The sequence below is a fragment of the Jaculus jaculus genome, chromosome 13, assembly GCF_020740685.1.
Source record: "Jaculus jaculus isolate mJacJac1 chromosome 13, mJacJac1.mat.Y.cur, whole genome shotgun sequence".
Classification (NCBI taxonomy): Eukaryota; Metazoa; Chordata; class Mammalia; order Rodentia; family Dipodidae; genus Jaculus; species Jaculus jaculus.
Genome location: NC_059114.1, coordinates 57,624,994 through 57,646,797, shown reverse-complemented (window position 1 = coordinate 57,646,797; position 21,804 = coordinate 57,624,994).

Below are 21,804 nucleotides of genomic sequence, written 5' to 3'. Positions count from 1 at the left end.
ATTTGCAGTCCACTTGTATTGAATGTAATTTTTATCAAGGGCAAATTTTAGTTGCCTGTTTATTATGGAGTTTAAAATTCAATCTGAATATCCAAGAAGGAAAATATTTAACAGAATTAGGTTGCTATTAGGTTATTAAGTAACAAAAACATGGAAAAAAAACAGTGCATACATTTTGATGTTTTAGATTCTAAGGCCCAGAAGGATAAAATAAAAGAAGGAGGAATTTATGAACATAGCATATGCAGAAAACTACTTACTGAAAGATAAAAAAAATTATATAAAGAAATGTTCATGGCTCTAAATTATATATCTATAAATGAATACTACATTCTTTTAATAGTTTCACATCTTATTGTTGTATAGAATTGTTTATTTTGTATGAGAACTATAAAAAAGAGATATGGATATAAACTTGCAAAATGTCATCTATTATTGTATCTGTTGAAAACATAGAAATGAAAACCTCAAATAATAAAGAGAAAATGAATATTTTATGGATGACCTAATTATGTGAATTTTATAAAAAAGAGAAAAGTAATACAATGTCTGCAATGTGTGTTTAAAAACATATTTACTGATAATTTTAGCTCTTATGATTTGTACATTATCTGATGTTATATAAACAGGGAGTACAATGTCAAAATACTGTGCAAATTAATAATAAGTAATAAAGGTAAAACTAATACATATAAAGAACATCAATAATATCCTTATTTTAACCATAAATATGCATTAGGGTAAGATATTGTTCTTCACAGCTTTGAATTTTTATAAAGAATAGGTGAGAAAATTAATTATAAACAGTTTACAAAATTGTTAGAATAATGATTTCCTAAATATAGCAGAGTAAATGATACCAGTCATGACTAATTCATTCTTAAAAGATATGGCAGTAGTAGCCAAACAACATTTTGTATTTGTCTAATGCCTCCTTGTAGGAATTACAGAAAAGGTGATATGTGACTCTAATCCATTACAGAGGTACTCATGAGATTTTACATCCTCTAGGAAGACTTTCTTGACAGAGAAGGGAGAGCTTAACATAGCTCAAGGTCCACTATAGCCCTCTCTCTCTCTCCATATGTGTGTGAACGTGCACTTGAATCAATATAGTATGGACTTAGCTGGTTTATGCTGTAAATATAAAACACCAAGAATATTCAACCTGAAAAATATACATACTATCAAAACTATTGATCGTTTGAATTCTAGATTAATGGGATGGTCCTATTGTCCTACTTTTCTATAAAATGGAATTGAATGAAAATTAGCAATTTGATGAAAAAGATCCGAATCTGATTGTTTTCCAATATTCCAATTAGTTTGAATCCCCTCAAAGGTAGAAGCATGTTTTTTGTGATTTGTTTTTTTGAATCTTTACACAATATCATCTGTCACTTAGTAAGTACTTGACACTTTATTATAACTTTATTTTAAAATAAAGTGATAATTGTAATTCGTTGTACAGAGTGGTATGTTTTAGTATTATATTTTTATTCCAAAATCTCTCTTGTGTTTTGTATTATTTCTGGGATGTTGTTTCACAGAGACTCTGAAAAGTTGGAGGAGATAGTAAATACTAAAATGATCAGAAGTGACCAAGTTGATGAGGTAAAATTCTGCTCTTAGTAGAAAGCTAGAGATTATCTCATTCATTATAGAGCAATCTTGCCATAAAAAATGGAAATATGTGACTTGTAGTCAAGAGAAATGGAAACCAGTAGAAGGACACCCAAACACTTCTTCTCGCCTGTGGGATTCAAGGAAGACATCTGCATGTACAAAAACAAAACAGTATATACCACACAGACACAAACCAACATACCATACTAGATACAAGTGTAAAGAAAAATTAAAAGTAAATAAATTAAATAAATAGATATGAAGAAATAAAGTCCAATGTGAGGTATCTGTAATTTCAGGAGTGACAAGAGGCAAGAGGTTTGGTAATCCTTAGGACACACACACACACACACACACACACACACACACACACAGAGGAAACTGATATATACAAGTAATTTATGATTTAAAGGCAGACTTTTTTGTCAAAACTGAGATAGGCTAGTTGATATTACAACACATTTTCTTTACATATAGAAAGAAATAGTTCCTAAAATGCAAAGATAGCAAATGAATTATACAAATTGAAATAATGACAATGTCACATAACTGGAAACAATGGGAGTAATATCCAGAAGTACATTGTTGTAACCAGTACTAAATAAAGTACTTAGGAGGAAACAATTTAAAATAGGTATGCACATAACAACAGAGCTACAATATGAATTATTCAATACTCACTTGATACTGGGAGAAATTAGGAACTACAAAATCATAGTTGATTTTCACATTCTGTTTTATTTTTACTTTTTAACATGTATTTGTGTGTGTGTGTGAGGGGGGACTGAGAGAGAGAAAGAGAAAGGGAGGAAGAGAAGGATTATGGGCATGCCAAGTCCTCTTTCCACAACAAATGAACTTTAGACACACGTGCAACATCATGCATCTGGCTCTGTGTGAGCACCGGGGCATCAAACCGTGGTCAGAAAGCTTTACAAGCAAGTGTCTTTAATAGCTGAGGCATCTCCAAAGCTCTGAGCACTTCATTTTTTTTCTTTTTTTTACTCATACTTTTTGCATAAGAGAGACAGAGGGAGAAAGAGAGAGAGAGAGAATGGGTACACTATGGCCTCTAACCACAGCAAATGAACTACAAACATATGTGTCACTTTGTGTGTCTGGTTTTAGGTGGGTAATGGGTAATAAAAGTCAGGTTGTTAAGGTCCACACATGCAAAAACCTTAATAACTAAGCCATTTCTCAACCTTCACATCTTTTTTAAAAGTAATGCATAGAACTAATAAAAATGTGTAAAGATATAGAAGACTTAAATTATATTCTGGAGTTGTCCAAATTAGCTGCTATAGAAACTTACTGACAATGACTATGAAATGCATATTTTCAGGTGCAGAGACTATTTAAGAAAGTAACCAAATAACTTCAAGATTGTCAAAATAAATTAAAAGTTAGCCTCTGTGGCTGGAGAGAAGAATTAATAGTAAAGGCTCTTACCTGATGAGCCTGAGTACCCAGGTTCAATTCCCCAGAATCCATGTAAGCCAGATGCACATGGTAGCTCACACATCTGGAGTTTGTTTGGCATATCCTCTCCCTCTACGTCATAAGTTAATTAATTAATTAATTAAAATTAGTCAAATAATTTATTGTTAGATCAAAATGCAATAAAATTAGAAGTCTATAATAATATATATGCACTTATATTAAATTTATTATAATTTCCCCCTTCAACAGCATTTATAAAATATATTGCACAGAAATGAATGTGTCCATTAAACTTTGTTTGATTGGATGCTTGTACTAGCAATGCAAAGCTGTCTACAACATGTTAATACTGTAAAGTTCATAATAACAAGAATAGTTAAACCAATCCCAGCAAGGTGTTAAAAATCACTTATATGTCATGCTTACTTGTGGCCAGGCAGTTGATCACCTTGAGTTTTGGGTTATTAACACTCTTCTCTCATCCTAAATCTAAGCAATATACCACCTAACAATTTAATTTTTGAAAAATTTTAAGAAAAGAAACATAAATGAATTAGCTCATATATATTTTGAATATTTTTCTTAGCTATTTGAGAGTGAAGGAGAGAGAGAGAGAGAGAGAGATTGGGTACACCAGGGCATCCTGCTGTAGCAAGCAAACTATACATGAGCCATTGTGTGTATCTGGCTTTATGTGGGCACTGGAGAACTGAACCCAGGCCATCAGGCTTTGCAAGTAAGTGCCTAACTAATGAGCTATCTCTCTAGCCCCAGCTAGTATAGTTTTACTTAAGTCTTAACCCTTATTTGAATTTTTTTTTTTAAATTTTTTTTTTGTTCATTTTTTATTTATTTGAGAGCGACAGACACAGAGAGAAAGACAGATAGAGGGAGAGAGAGAGAATAGGCGCGCCAGGGCTTCCAGCCTCTGCAAACGAACTCCAGACGCGTGCGCCCCCTTGTGCATCTGGCTAACGTGGGACCTGGGGAACCGAGCCTCGAACCGGGGTCCCTAGGCTTCACAGGCAAGCGCTTAACCGCTAAGCCATCTCTCCAGCCCCCTTATTTGAATTTTAATGTTTGCTTTACCTTTAAACTTTTTTTTTGTAAATTACATCCTTTGAGAAATATAATTTAGAAAGCTACAGGATTATTTTAACAGTCATTATAGTGACATTTAGCCATGACCTTCTCCTTCAACAAGGTCCACACCCATGTCTTGTAGGTATGTGCTGTCACTCTCCTGTATGACCTTCTGTGTAAATACTTAATAAACTTAGTAACTTTGCTAAAAAAAAAAAAAAAAAAAAAAAAAGAGAGAGATTTGGCACAGTAACCATTTCTATTTCTCTAAAATTATGACTTTCTCACTAATGACATTTTGAGGAAAACTGATCCAAAATAGTATCCTCAAAACCTATTCTTTAGTATGATTTTATCAGAAAATAGACACTGGGAAAATGATTCTAGTAAGAAAAGTGAAAACAAAGGAAACTCAACAACAGTTACATCTAAACAAATTGATTTATCCTATGGATAACCTGTGTATATAGTTTTGTATGGGACTTCAGATGAATTTTGTAACATTATTTTTGAACTATCCTAATAAATTCACATAATTAGTACTAGGCCAGTCAGTGCTACATAGAAGGAATCTGTCTCACAAAACAATCAGACAACAACAACAATCACGAGAAAACCATGAGCATTGTGGTGGTTTGTTTCATAAACTTAGGTACTCTGAATGCTAGGTTCCCAACTGAAGGAGATTTGGGAATTAATGCCTCTTGGAGGCAGTGTATTGTTGTTAGGGGCAAGCTTATGTGTATTATAACCAGTTCCCCTTGCCAGTATTTGGCACACTCGTCCACCTTATGTTAGTCAGGAGGTGATGTCCATCCTCTGCTTATGCCATTGTTTTCCCCTGCCATCATGGAGCTTCTCCTTAATTTGTAAGCCAAAATAAACCCCTCATTTCCCTCTCAAAGCTTCTCTTGGTCAGGTGATTTCTTCAAACAATGCAAACCTTACTCCAACAGCCATATACAAAATAGGAAAAATAACAACAAAGAGAAAAGACAACCAAACAATCCATAGTTTATTTTAATGACTGTTTTTGAATAAAGTACCTTTGTTAACCCTCTCAGCTCCTCTGTTGATCAAGGCAACTTGACACTAGAAACTTCACCAAAAGAAATGGAAAGATACCTATGTTTGATGTGGCAGGAATGTGTGACTTTCAATTAATTATGCAGTGCCACTTGGAAGGTAGTTTGTAAGTGAGTTGAAAATAATCAAAGGTAATTACTCCTTCTTTCTCCACTGTTTCATTAGATTTGTTTGTTGCTCACATCTCAGTATGGATTTTAGGCAGCCAACAGTGTCCAGCCATAAAATTCACTAATTGCCCTGTCTATTCTCAAGAAAGCAATACACTTGAGTATTTTTGGAGGTATGATTTCATTCTACTCTTATGCCAAGCTTAGTATGTGCAATACGTTCTTACTGTAGGTCAGTGGAGTAGTAAGTGACCCTCAGTTAGTCCTCTGCTAAGTTTATGTATGTGAACCACAAAAATGATATGCTAAAACTCACAGGCAAACTTTGAAAGTGGTGAGGCTAGTTAGTGGTAAGGGATCAGATGGTAATTCTTTATCAATGGGATTATGACCCTCATAAAAAGGTTTCAATGAATGGGCTTTTCTCATCCGCTTTTTGCCTTACGAAGAGACATTCATCTCTTCGGCATTCTGTCTTTTTCCTCCTAAGAACCGTGCCTTGCCAAAAAAAAAAAAAAAAAAAAAAAAAAAAAAAAAAAAAAAAACTCATGCGGCAGCCAATTTGCTTGAAGCTTGAGCCTATCTTTGAAAACATTTAGAACGGTGAGAAAATAAGTGTCTATTTTTCATAAGTTATTCAGACCGTAATATTTTGGTGTAGTAACACGAATGGACTAAGTCTCTTGAGGAAAATTATTTTCAGAGTTTTTGCTTTAAGTAGTAGAACAAAATCAATTCATTTATTCTGAGTTTTTCACCAGACTTGTATTTCCCTGAGTGTTGGTGGTGGTCATCTTGTAAATGTGAAGAAAATCTGTTGGTTTTTATAGCCTGTTGTATCAAACATTTCCCCCCCCCCCCCCAGGAAGCTAAGACATATTTCTACTCACCACAGCTAGAACACAGGCAATAGTCCAAAAGCACAGTTTCACCAAAATCAGTTCGGGTGAACCAATGAGTTTATTGGGGTTACTTCCAGAGCAGGGTTCAGGGTTAGTTACAGGAGCATGGATGACTTAAAGGCAACTATATCAGGAATAAGCTCACCCCAGCACGGGTGACAACCCATGGAGAGTGCATCAGGGGAACTCACTACATGTGACTTTGGTATTAGAGCCCCCCGCCCCCCCAGGGCAGTTGTTTATTGCTTCCTTAACCCTGGGGAGAGTTCTTATGACCTTTTAAGGTTCATCTTCCTGGACTGGCTTATCTCCTGCTCCTTGCTGCATAACATATGCAAGACATACTATATAAATAGTTTGGATTTAGTAACTGGATTTGTAAGAAAATGATGACACTGTAAGTTGTACTTTTGCTATCTTCATTATGACAAGTGAAAAGCGTATTTGGAAAGTGTTAACAGCTATCAAAATTAGATCTTTCAAATCATAAATCAAGATATGTCAACAACATCTGCCCTAAGATTTGTATTTTGCTACATTTGGACAAAATATTTCCCATTTTTCTTAAGTAAAAGGAGTCTGAGTATAATCTCAGTAACTTGAAATTGAGAGAATTTTAAAAAATGGTTATTATTTTTTTCTAATATTTATTTATTTATTTGTGTATATGGGAGTATGGGTGTGCCCAGGTCTCTTGCAACTAAAAATGAATGCCTGTCTGTAAATGGCTAGAGAATTGAACACAGGCCTATAGGCATTTCAGATAAGTACATTTAACAGCTGAGCTATCTCATTAGACCCTCAACTGTTCTTTTCTCAGTTATATTTCACAATTGAAAAGTTAAAATATCAAAAATAATATGTGGGGTTTTCTCTTAAAGGAAAATAATAAAATAATTAAAACTCAAATATGAAGAGATCAGGGAGAAAAAGTTGGGGTGGGGGATAAGAGGAGACAATGGAGGCTATGAATAAAGTATGATATTATTTACATATATGAAAATATTACCGTGAAACTCATTATTTTAAACAATTAAAGCACATAATTTCAGAAAGGAATTTAAAACCTAATAATAATAATACATACATACATACATTTTATAGAATATAAACTATAGCTGATCATTTTATTGTTTTAAGACTATTTATTAAAGGATTATATAAAATGAAAACATATTATTCTAACAAAGTAAACAATTCGATATACTAAGTCTTTGTCATGATTGTGGTCACAGGGAGGTAGTATATATGTAGAATTATTTACTCCACCTTTTCTCTCCCTTCCTTCCTTGCCTTTTCTTTCTCTGTTTTTGAGAAAATTTTATGAAGAGCATATCAGCTTCAAACATGTGATCCTCCTGCCTCCTGTATGTCTACATGTTTCCAGGCAATCTGTCCCATTGTGCTTTAGAATTCCTCATTTACATCAAACATTTACAATTAGTCTGAATTATGTGGGATTTGTAAGTATGAAAGAAAGAAATTAGCTTTTTCTTTGGCTGGGCATGGTGGTGCACACCTTTAATTTCAGCACTCTGGAGGAGGAGGTAGGAGGACTGCCATGAGTTCAAGGCCACCATGAAAGTAAATAGTGAATTCCAGGTCAGCCTGGGCTATAGTGAAACCATACCTTGAAAAACAAAACAAAAAAATTAACACTTTTTCTCCATCATTTGAGTGAGTGGGAGACATTGATCAAGATATACTGACAAATGTGTGACTGCTTAATTTTCCTTTTTTTTTTTTGTTTCTTGAGATTTTATGGTACATTGGGGATATTTTTGAATTGTTACATGAATCTAGATGAGAAGTTTATAATGATTTTTGAACATATTTTTAAATATAAGAAGAGCAGTATGAAGTTTATCTATACCATTTTATTTTTGACATGGAAGTTTAGATTTTATATAGATATGTTCTTCTTGTAGGGAATGCCAGGAAACAATGTATGATCAAATAGGGAAACGTACACCTTTGCAAAGAGAACTTACATTATTTACTTATTATTATTAACAACATATTTTGTATGGGTACTGCTTGTGTTGGTACTCTTTCCCTCATCCCTGCCCCCATTCTGCCAGGAAAGTTCCTCAGTGGGGTTGCAGAAATTCCTCATGGAATTGTGGGTTCTGCATTGTGGGAGAAGCAGTCTCAAACCATGGCTCTTACAATCTCTCTGCCCCACTTCTACAAATTTCCCTGACCTGTTGTGGATGAAGTTTAAGCCTACTTCAGTGATAAGCTCTTAGGAGCCTCTGGATCTCTGCTTTGATAGGTATCCTCAGGGTCTTTCTCCTTTACCCTGGTGCTGATTATCAGGAACAGCATAGAAGCAGCACTTCTGCATGTCTCCCCAATTTCTCTGTGGTTTGGCTGAAGTGAAAGGAGTAGTTCATATCCTCTGGTCTCTGTACATTTTGAAAAAGAACAGATTCTCCAACCTAGAGTAAAGTCAGCATAGTTTAAATGAGATAATCATTATTATCAATTTAAGGAGAGTTTGATGTATGTAGTATCTCTTTTAGCCAACGAATAGTAAGAGCTTGACCCTGGAGATCATAATCTTTGTTTCCATAGGATTATGACCTGGTTCCCAATTCCAGATATGGGTTCCATTACACTGAGTGCATGTCTTAGCCAATCAGAAAGCTAGTGGTTACCCACCAGGCTGTGTGCCACTACTGCACCGGCATGTTCACCCTTCTGAGTGTTTCCTTCTGAGTAGCTTAGATCCCTGGTTGCTCAGATCATTGTTGGCTACTTTCCCCCAGTAGCTCATTTAGCTATTTCCAGCCCTAGAGAGGCTAACTCTCTGGGGACAGACTCTCTTCCATAAACTAGCCAGGTCTGTCCATGCTCTGTGCTGGCAGCATATGGTGTCTTCAGCAATAAAGTCTTACCTTTTGTCACAGGTGGGTAATCAAATGCTTTGACAGAAGCCTGTCTTGTTTTGTGGACTGGATAGAACTCTCTGATCAACAGCTCATTGTGGGTAGCAACCAATTTCTGGTACTGGGATTTGCAGGCCATAGATTAAATTAATTAATTAATTAACTAATTAATTAATTAATTTAGGCTTCCTCCTACCTTATGCAGGGCCCTTCTTTGCAGGTGCTCCCTTCATACTTCTGTTGAGGTTTGAATCTTTTAGTATATCTTCAAGGATAAACCTTTCTATTGTACTAGTTCATTTTGGATTTAGTTTTGTGTTTGTTCTCCCCCGCCCCACACACTCACTCTTTTCCTCTCCCTCCTAAACCCTTTCATCCCTATTGCTTGGGCCTTGAGTTGTCTATCAGACATGTCAGCATCTCTAGCTGGTCCAAGTTAGGAACCACAGATGAGTGAGACCATGTGGCATTTGTCATTCTGTGAGTGTGTGAGTTCACCAAGAATGATCTGTTCCAAGTTACTTTGATTTTGATGTAGTTGTTCTGAAGTATGAAAATATTTACTGTGCTCTACAGGTTTTATTGTATAGAACATACTTACTTAATAAAATAGGAACCCGAGTTAAAGGATTTTGAGCTATAACTTTATTTCAAAATATTTAGCAGAGTAGAAAATAAATGGAAAATGCTCCTGCATATGATTATATTCTTTGTAACTTTTTTCCAAAAGTTATCTCTGTAGATGTATCAGACTATATAATTAATCACAGCCATGTCTGAAATCAATCCCTTTCCTGAAAGCAATTTGGAAATGTAGATTAACTCAGTAAACTTCTTCCGAGAATTTAAACACAGTGAGTAGATTTAGATAATATATACTAAAGCTATTTTGGCTGCTTTCTTGACCACATAATTATGCTTCAATGAAATTTGGATAGCTACAAGATTTCATGAGGATTAAAGTTTTTCCTGTGAATGCTATAGTCATTAAAATTGTTAGATCTGGATCCAAACTACATGGGATCCACTTTCTGTTCCAAAAATTTCTAATAGGACATTTCTGGGCAAAATTTTTCTTTTAGAAGTGGTGCAAACACCAAATATTTGAAAGGACTACATTAACTACTATATGTATGCATGTATGTACACACACACACACACACACACACACACACACACACAAACATGTGTGTAAGAGAGTGAAAGAGAGAGTGTGTGTGTGTGTGTGTGTGTGTGTGTGTGTGTGTGTGTATGTGTGTATGTGTGTGTGACATGTGACAGAGAACGGTTTCTAGGTAGCTGGCCTAAAGCTCAGTATGTACCTGAAGATGGCCTGAAACTCCTAGTGATCAACCTGCCTGCCACAGCTGGTTGAGCGCTGGTTTACAGATATGTGCCACCATGCTTTGCTCAAAGTGAAAAAGGCATACTCCTAGCTTTCTATTCTAGAAATGGAAGGCAGAATGAAACCCAAGAAATCTAAAATATGATTGATAGTTATAAATTCTAGAGAGAAATGTATAGAAAAATATCAAGGTACAAAATGTTGTCAAGACTGCTGTTTGGGTACTGAGAAGTTTAAGTTCTGAGAAAGTAAGGCTGTTGACAATGGTTATGTGGTAAAAACAAAACAAAACAAAACAAAAACAGCACAGAAAGAGAGAACAGCATGTGCCAAGAGACTGTACCTTCGACCTGGAGAAATGAAGTAAAGCAGGGAGACTAGTGTGACTTGAACAGAGGGAAAATGGACTGACAGGAGAAGAAGCTGAGGCAACTTTGTGTTTCACATTACAGCCAGATGGTGCCTTGGTTTATTGTAGTGGCACATGAATGGCTGTGAGAAAGTAGAAGCTAAGGCTATGTAATATTTTGAAAAAAATTTTTTTTTGCTGTAGTTAAAGAAAATAATAAAGAGCCAGAAGATAGAAGAGCATATACTATGGCCATCACAGGGTGCCCACTGAGTTGTGTGCTCATGAAATTCTAACTCATAGTGACTCGGACTGTCATTGTAAGCCACATTCAACTGAGCAGTTTGAATATTGTTGGTGTGGCTAAAGGATTTTATTTTTAATAGCATGTTTGGAATGCCTAAGCAAGAAGTAATGTTGAGAAAATAACAGAACCTTTGACATCAAAGAAAGCATCCAAGAAAAGTGTCACACAACTTTTTAAAAAACAATGCTTTGCATCTGCTTATACAACTTATGTACTCTTGTTATTATTATTTTCTTGCTATCTTAATAAAATTTTTAAGTTTTTAATATGGATATTTTATTTCTATTAGTATTATCTTTAAGTGTTGGTATATTGATCTTGCATCCTGCAACCTAGCTTGTAAATTGTCGTGGAAGTTTTTTAGAATACTATAAAATATATATATATATATATATATATATATATATATATATATATATATATATATATAATTTACACATAAAAAAGGCTGCCTATGGGTATTGATGAAGAGACTGTCTCAGATTCTGGAATATGTCATCTGGTATGAATAGGTTTGTCATGTTCAGAAGTGAGAACTAGACTGGTAGCATTCCTTTTGATTTTCACAGTTAACAAAAATGATGCTGACATCCATGCTACTGAAACAAAATGACTCAAAGTTCTAGATCTTCATGACAAAAACCTCCAAAGGAAGAGTGGGCAAACCTAAAAAATCATGGTTGCTCAATGTTGTGTACCAGTGAATGTTGAGAGCTGAAAATAAATTTCATTTCATATTGTCTTGTTTGGCTGCATACTGCTAGTAGACCGAGAAACAGGCTGTTTATTAGTTCAAATGTCTGTGCTGAAAATTGGGGCCCCAACATTAAGCATAGGCTGTCCATTAATTTATCCAATAATAACGGACTACTCTTAAAATTCGTGGTTTAGTTCAGTGATAGCCACTTTTGGTGAGGTGAGGGGGGTAGGTTGTACTGCAATACTTAAATCCCTAAAGTCACTGTGACTGAAGCTGAAGAATTTCCTATGGTTTGACACAAGTGGCTTAGTTGGAGGGGTTGAGACTCTGGATCACATGTCAGTAAAAGCACCCCAACCAGTAATAAATAGCCAGAGCAAAAATGAAAAATGTGGAGCTGTTTTAACCAGGATATTTTTCTTTGATTTTTTTTTTCTCTAACATGTTTTATTCTGACATGCTTCTCAATTTTACCATTATGGAATCATGAGTCTATTCTTATCCCTGTGTGTAGTTTTCTTTCGCTAATTGGAACACTTCGCTGTTGTTTCAATCTTCCTTCTTGGCAATTTATGTTGTCTCAAACACTGAACTTGGAATAGGAATTTTGAGAAGGGGATCAGATAGAAAAAAAATCTGGGACTCATTAACTAGCTGCCCCCTAGACATAATATTAAGGATATTTCTTACATGGCAGAATTTTTTTCGTCTTAAATGGCTATAGAACACACATAGAACACCTGATCCTTTGGCCAATCTGCTTTTCTGTTCCCTTTCAAGTATTTATCCTGCACATCTTCAATGTGGCTTGTAGGTCATGGGAGATGATAGCAGAGTATGTTGTTAAAGGACTTCTTATAAAATTATTATTAAATACAAAGAGACAATAATCTGCCTGTTGAATTATGGAGGAAGATAATGAGAAGATTTAAGTATTAAGCAAGAGGCCTTACATTAAAGGTAAATCAAGGTCATTGGCAATAAAGTGACCTTACTTGTCTTGTATAATTTTCAATAGAGAGATATTATGTATTCTGAGAAGTAGTATATGTGCAAGGATTACCATCAGTCTTGATTGAAACGAAATAATATAGGAAGTATCTTGCTAAGGGCATTGTATATGCAGAAGCATGTTAGGCTTCGGTTTGTATTTCAGGTGTCTGTTATAATGAGAGTCACACAGTTGTATGCATGAAAAGGGATCTTAGGCAGTGGCCAAAGAGCTTATGAAACAGTACAGATCAGTATCTTGTCAGAGCATTTATTGTTATGATGAGTCCTGTAGGTTGGTCATTGTGGTGATGTTTGGATCCTCCCTTTGTTGAAACTGAACAAGCTGAGAGATAGAAACTAGTAGCATTCTACTGAGATCCTTTATTTACAATGACTTAATGGCATCTATATGGGTTATAATCTCCAACCACTGTCCAGTCTATTTGAAATGTTTTCTCTAGGCACCAAGGGGAGTTCTACATGCTCCTGCCTGCAGGTGGAATTTGTCAGACTGAGTTTGACTCCTTCCTGTACTAAGAACCCCTGGGAAAAGTAAAACTAAGATGACACTGTATCACTAACGGTTATGAAAAAATTAACTTAAAAGGGCCACAGAGTTAACATTTGTCAGCATTTCTGTTTCTAGAAAAGCTCAGAGGATGGACATCAGTATTTACTCATGGTATTCAAAGTGGGCAACTTATGCCAATCTTAAAATTTCAAGATATTTCTACAATGAAGGAAAAATCTTTATACATCCTGTACAATAAAGGATGTTCTGAGATAATTATCAATAGTTTACTCTATCAAGTTTACTCTCATTTGGATAGATTTTCAATCTGGGAGAATTCATTTGGGTTACTTACAAGGTCCTGAGAGATTAGGTACAAGACCACGCCCCTTTCTGAAGAAAGTATCTCTTTTCCATGTGAGCTTCAAATGCCTATAAGAAGGAGTCTTCACACCTCCCCATCATGACAGGATGTTGACCTGCCTAACCTTGTGCTGCTCCTGTGCTGTTAATCACAACTGATGTGAGGCAAGAAGGCAAGGGTCATGTCATGCTTGGGGTCATGTCATGCTTGAAAAGCAGTTTTGCATCATACTTTTCTCTTTCCTCAGCCTTTAACATTCTTTTCACCCCATATTCTGTAATGTCTCCTGAGCTTTAGAGGGTTACTATAGAAATCTCATTTAGGGGCTACTGGAATCACTTAGTGGCTAAGGTGCTTGCCCTCACCTCAAACCTTAAGGACCCAGGTCAATTGCCCAGTATTCACGTAGGCCAGATGCACTAGGTGGTACATCTTCTAGAGTTGTTTGCAGTGCCTAGAGGCCTTTGCATACCCATTATCTCTCTCTGCCTCTCCCTCTCAAATTAAAAATAAATAAATAAAAGAAAGAAATCTAATTTAGGACTGAATATTTCACCATCCCTCATTCTCAGAACTTTAACCATTAATGAGACCAGCAGGTATTGCTGGCCACTGCACAAAAGCATTTCTGGGACAAAAGCTGATGATAACTAATCTATGGGCATAAAGGTAATTATTTAAACAGAAGATTGATGGCACATTACATTCATTTAGTAAAAGAAAATTGGAGATTTCCCCAGTAGGGTCTATGCCTTATGCATTGATGGGCATTCAACCGAGTTTACAGTACCAGAGGTGAATTCTCTCCACTGGCCTCAAATTCTATCAGAGAACAGCTAGTTGTCTACCATACTTCCTTGCCACTGTTGCACAAGACCCTACTTCTTGTCTACTCTGACCATGGCTTAGTACACAGGGTCTATAGCTTAGTAAGACTTTTAATTACTATTTTCCAAAACAATGAGTGCTAGATAGATGGGAGGAAGCTTCCCTCCACGTTCCTACTTATTTCTCTGTGTCATGAGACAAAGACATAGGGTGACTTCAGCAATAGAGTCTTACTATCAAGTTCTAGTGGGCAACCAACAGACATGACAAATGCTTGTGTTTTGGGAGTCTTGGAGACCTACCTGACCCACATGCTTGTAGGTATGTAGCCCATGCCTGGCACTTGGATTTTCATTTAATATCATATGGCTTCTGGGTTATCCACCCACTTAGTGCTTAAACTATTTCACCTAACATTTAATTTAATTTAAATTTTTAGGTAGCCTATATATAATTGCAAAGATTAGATGTTTTCAAATATATATATTTTTAAAATACCACTGTACTCACTTGTAAGGCCAGGAATGTGTAGAAGACATTTTGTAAAAGTCAATGTCATTTCTATTCAAGTCCTTCTCAATGTCTACCTTTTAATATCTTTAATAGCAGAAATAATAGCATTTTTATTCCCCCTTTCCATTTTTTTCTTGCCTGTCCAATTGATCGGTGTGTTACTGATTGCTTTGTAGTGGAACAGCATGATTTAACTATTCCCAAACAATATGATTCCACCCTAAATGATGCCCTCGGGCTACTAGTCACAGGCACAGCACAGCATGAGAGCTGTAACCCAAGATGCGCACTCTACCTGTGCACATGCTTTCATCCACACAGACATGCTTTTTCTACATACTTTAGCAATTTCCATAAAATTGGCATCAAAGGATATTCGCATATTTTAAAACTAAAAAAGAAGGAAACTCCTACAACTTTTCTTAAGTCTCCTTTGAACTAACTAATACTTGCCACTGGCTATCAAACTCCCTGAACATAGATGCACTCTTCATAGGTTTTCTTTGTTCAATTTATCTTTCAACATAACTGAGAAGCATAGATAGTTACCGTACTGTTTGCTTTGTGTTTGTTTGTTTGTTGGATTGATGTTTACCCTGTGGGCAGTATTATGAATGATCTAAATTTAGATATATATTTTTTTAATTTAAAAAGCCTTCTTCAGTTTCAATTCATTGGGAATCATCTAAAAGTTTGGTTGATTTTAACAACAACAAAAAAATAACATTGCAGCAATAAATAGAAATAATGTCTGAGAGGGGGGAGGTCAGACAAATCCCAAGAAATAAATATCTTATGAATATTATTTACTATTACAATGTTAATATTTTTCAAAATTTCTACATATTTTATTGTTTTCTTTAAATTATTTTGCATGCATATGGTTTATGTATGTGTGCTGTGAATGTGAGCATGTCTCTGCATTCATATGTGTTTTGGCGTGTGGATGTGTGTATGCAGATGTTCAAGGATGTGTGTGTGTGTGTGTGTGTGTGTGCGTGTGTGTGTGTGTGTGTGTAGACCAACAAATTGACTGCAGGCTTCCTCACTTCTCTACCTTATTCTTTGAGGCCAAGTCTTTCACTGAACCTAGGGCTCACTGATTCAGCAATACTAGCTAGCCCACAAATCTGAAAGATTCTGTCTTTGTTTTTCCCCAGCACTGGGATTGCAGGCACCTATCTCCATTCCTGATATTTTACATGGCCACTTGGGATTCAAACTCAGGCCCTTACTCTTGTGTTGAAGCAGTTACTCACTGAATAGTCTCCTCAGACTCTACTGTTCCTTTTTTTTTTTTTTTTTAAAGATTATGTTTTGTATGGATACATCCTTTGTTAGTACCCTCTCTTCCCTTCTTACTGCCCCCATTCCACCGGGGACCTTCCTCAGTGAGATTGCTGGTAGTTCTCATGGAGTCGTGGTTTATGCTTTGGAGGAGCACGTCAGTTACTGGGGGCTGGGGGAAGCAGTGCCTCTCGGCATGTCGTCTCAACCTGTAGCTTTTATAATCTTATTGCCCCCTCTTTTGCAAAATTCCCTGAGCCTTAGCGGGTGTGTTTTAAGTCTACTTCAGTGGTGGGCTCTTAGGAGCATCTGGATTTCTGTTTGGGATGTGTTGAGTATTCTTATCCCCTGTCTCCTTCACCCTGGCAATGAGTGTCTGACTCACCGTGGAAGCAGCACTCTTGTCCATCATTCCAACTCCTCTGTGGTATCACCTGGGCCTTGGCTGAAATGCTAGGGGAGGTTTATCTTCTCAGATCTCACTCCTTCTGAAAAAGAAAAACAGAGTCTTAAATGAAGAATGAAATCAAATTGGTTTAAATTGGATAAGTGTAACTAATTTAGGGAGATGTTGATGGATGTAGCTCCTCTTTAAGCCAAAGACCAGTGGAAACTTGACACTGGAGAACATAATCTTTGTGTCCATAGGATTCAGACTGGGTTCCCAGATCCATATATGGGTTCCTTTGCACTGAGAAGATCTTGTAGCCAATCAGAAAGCCATTGATTACCCACCAAAGCTATGTATCACTATTGCATTGATGTGTATTTTGTGTCAACCTGGTTGTTTCTGAATAACTTAGACCATAACTCATACCATTGTTGGTCACTTTCTTCCAGTAATTCATGAAGCCCTTTCCAGCACTAGACAGGCCAACAGTCTGGGGACTGGCTCTTTTCTGGATTCCAGCCAGGTATTTCTGTGTTCTGTATTGGCAGATTATGGTGTCTTCAGCAATAAGGTCTTACCTTTTACTTCAGGTGGGTAAGTAAGTGCTTTTTCAGAAGCCTGGGGGACCTCATAGGTCTTTTTAATCTATAGCTCATTTGTGGGTAGTACTTCCATCTTTTTAATCTATAGCTCATTTGTGGGTAGTACCTCCTTCTGGTACAGGGAGTTACATGTCAGAACCAAATTTTTTTTAATTAATTAATTTATTTATTTATTTGAGAGCAACAGACACAGAGAGAAAGACAGATAGAGGGAGAGAGAGAGAATGAGCGCGCCAGGGCTTCCAGCCTCTGCTAACGAACTCCAGACGCGTGCGCCCCCTTGTGCATCTGGCTAACGTGGGACCTGGGGAACTGAGCCTCGAACCGGGGTCCTTAGGCTTCACAGGCAAGCGCTTAACCACTAAGCCATCTCTCCAGCCCAGAACCAAAAATTTTTAAGGTTATGTTTCATCCCATCCTTTCCAGGGCCCTTCATTAAAAATAACTCAGGGGCTAGAGAGATAGCTTAGTGGTTAAGCACTTGCCTGTGAAGCCTAAGGACCCCTGTTCAATGTTCCATTCCCCAGGACTCACATTAGCCAGATGCACAATGTGGTTCATGCATTTGGAGGTCGTTTGCAGTGGCTGGAGGCCCTGGTGTGCCCATTTTCTCTCTCTCTCTCTCTGCCTCTTTCCCTCTCTGTCTGTCTGTTGCTCTCAAATAAATAAATAAAAATACCATTTAAAAAATAGCTCAGGGAGTAATTGCATCTGTTAGTAGTTTTATAGCTTTTTAAGTAATCTCCATATTGATTTCCATAGTGGTTGTACAATTTTGCATTCCTACCAAGAGTGAATGAAATTTCTTTCTCCCCACATCCTTACCAACATTTGTTGTCATTTGATATTATTTTATGACTTCCATTTTTTAGTGGAATAGGTTGAATCTCATAGTTGTTTAAATTTGCATTTTCCTGATGCTTAGGGATATTGAACATATTCTTTTTATTTTAATCAATTTATTTTTTATTAACAACTTCCATGATTGTAACAATATCCCAGAGTAATACCATTCCTCCCTCCACTTTCCCCTTTGAAATTCCTTTCTCCATTATATGCTCTCTCCCTCATAATCACTCTCTCTTTTATTTTGATGTCATGATCTTTTACCTCCTATTATGATGGTCTTGTGTAGGTAGTGTCAAGCACTGTGAGGTCATAGATATCCAGGCCATTTTGTGTCTGGAAGAGCATGTTGTAAGGAGCCCTACCCTTCCTCTGGCTCTATATTCTTTCCACCACCTCTTCTGCAATGGACCTGGAGGCTTGGAAGAAGTGATAGAGATATTGCAGTGCTGAACACTCCTCTGTTACTCCTTCCCAGCACTATGATGCCTTCTGAATCATCCCAAGGTCACTGCCATCTGCAATGAGAAGGTTCTCTACCACAAGTGAAAGTAGCATTAACATATGGGTATGAACATTAAGAGAAGTGCTTATTGGGCAGTTTGATGAGCCTAGTATATACATTTAGCCATACAGCAGCAGACTTTATACCTGTAGGGCTCATGACTATCCCTGTTGTAGGTTTTCAGTATCAGGAATGTATTTCCCCCCCATGGAGCAAGCATCCAGTCCAATTAGAGAGCAGTTGGTTTCCACATTACAGACATGCCACTATTGCACCCATTGGCTCATTTTACCTGTCTGACAATATATAAGGCTTGCAGTGTCCACTGTTGAGTATCTTCACTGGTGATTTCTCTCTCTTCCATCAAACTGCATGCCGAATGGCTTTCTCCAGCTTTCTTTCAGCTGATCTACATGGAGGAGGTTATCAGCTCAGTTGCAGCAGGATTTCTCAGTGTCCTTGCAGCCCAAGTATGTGGAGCTTTCAGCAATAGAGTCTTACCATCTATTCTTGGTGAGAAACCAAGGGCCTTGGCAATGGCTTGTGATGTTTTGGGGACATCAAGGACCTCCCTAGAAGCTATCTCATCCTTAGCACTGAAAATTTTCTAGTAACAATCACTGTTCCTGAGTGTTCCATTGCCCAAAAGTGTAGGTTTCCATATGATTTATTTATATCATCTTAGTCCTTTTTTTTTTTTTTTCGAGGTAAGGTCTCACTCTGGTCCAGGCTAACCTGGAATTAACTATGTAGTCTCAGGGTGGCCTCGAACTCTCTATGATCCTCCCAACTCTGCCTCCCAAGTGCTAGGATTAAAGGTGTGTGCCACCACACCTGGCTCCTCTTAGATTTTGATTAGCCCTCCCTCCACCTTTCTGTTACTCAGTCTATTCCCCTGGCCTCACTTAGGCCTTTTCATCCTGATTAATCTATTCTTATACTTACATATATACAATACCATCCTATTAAGTATTCTTCTCCCTTCCTTTCTGTTCCTTTTATACCTCCTTTCTAGCTTGTGCATTGAGAGAGAGAAGGACCTATTTTCATCCTTCTACACATACATATCCAGTTTTCCAATAATATTTGTGGAAGAGGTGCTCTTTTCTACAATGAATATTTTTGGCATTTTTGTCAAAATCAGGTGGCTTTAGCTACCTGGACTTACATCTGGTTCCTCTATTCTGTTCCACTGATCTACATGTCTGCATTTATGCATTATGCTATTCATTTATTTAAGCTCTGTAGTGTAGATTACAATCAGGTATTGTGATACCACTATCCTTATTTTTGTTGCTCAATATTGATTTATATATTTCAGATTTGTTTGTGCTTCCAAATAAATTTTTGGATTGTTTTTTTCTATTTCTGTGAAGAATGCCATTGGAATTTTGATGGAGATTGCATTAAATGTGAATATTGCTTTTGGTAAGATTACATGTTCACAATAACTATTCTTCAGATCCAAGAACAAGGGATATCTTTCCATTTCCTACTGTCTTCTGCAATTTATTGCTTGAGTGTTTTATAGCTTTTATTGTAGAGTTCCTTCACTTCCTTAGTTAGGTTTATTCCAAGGTACTTTATTTATTTATTTATTATTTATTTATTTATTTATTGATACAATTGTGAATGGTAGTACTTCTCTGGTTTCATCCTCTGTATGTTGGTTGTTAGAATATAGGAATGATAAGGATTTTTGTGTATTTATTTTGTACCCTGCTACATGGCTATAGGTGTTTATCAGCTCTAACAGTTTGCTGGTAGAGTCTTTAGGGTCCTTTATATAGAATCATGTTATCTGCAAATTAATGATAGCTTGATCTCTTCCTTTCCAATTTGTATCCCTTTTATGTGTGTCTCCTGCCTTATTGCTATGGCTAAGACTTCTAGTACTATATTAAATAAAATTGGGGACAGTGGACACCCTTTCCTTGTTCCTGATTTTAGTAGAAAATCTTGAAATATTTCCCCATTTAGTAATATGCTAGTTGTAGCTCTGTCATAAATAGCCTTTGAGCTATGAGATATGTTGAGATATGTTCATTCTATTCCCAGTCTCTGTAGGACTTTTATCATGAAGGGATGTTGGATTTTGTCAAATGCTTCCTCTGCATCAAATGAGATAATCTTGCAACTTTTGTCCTTCAGTCCATTTATATAATGTATTACATTTATTGATTTGTGTATGTTGAACCATCCCTGCATCTCTGGGAAAAAGCCTACTTGGTGGAGTGAATGATCTTTCTGATATATTCTTGTATTCTGTTTGCCAATATTTTGTTGATAATTTTTGCATTTATGTTCATGAGGAGATTGGTCTGTGATTTTCTTTTTTTGTTCTATCTTTGCCTGGTTTTGGTATCAGGGTGATGCTGGCTTCATAGAAGGAGTTTGGTAGGATTCCTTCTTTTTCTATTTTGTGGAAAAGTTTAACAAGCATTGGTGTTAGTTCTTCCCTGGAGGTCTGGTAAAATTCACCAGTGAATCCATCTGGGCCTGGACTTTTTTTAGTTGGGAGATTTTGAATAACTGCTTGGATCTCCAAATTGGTTTTAGGTCTATTTAAGTGATTAATCTCTTCTTGATTTAATTTATGTATGTCATATAAGTCAAGAAAATCATCCATTTCTTTCAGATTTTCAAATTTAGTGGAGTATATGTTCTTATAGTATGTCCCTATGATTTTTTGAACTTTTCTGGTATCTGTTGTGATGCTGCCTTTTTATCACTAATTTTATTAATTTGTGTCTTTTTTCTTTTTCATTTGGTCAGATTTGCTAAGGGTTTATCAATCTTGTTTATCCTTTCAAAGAACCAACTCTTTGTTTCATTGAACCATTGGATTGTTTTGTTTGTTTGTTTGTTTTTATTTCATTAATATCTACCCTAATCTTTATTATTTCTTTTCATCTACTGATTTTTGGTTTGCCTTATTCTTCTTTTCCCAAGGATTTAACATGAAGCATTAAGTTGTTTACTTAAAACCTTTACTGCTTTCTTAATATAGGCACTTAAAGGTATAAATTTTCCTCTTTGGACTGCCTTCATTGTGTCTCAAAGGTTATGGTAGATTGTGTTCTCATAATTATTTGACTCTATGAACTTTTTGTATTTCCTTC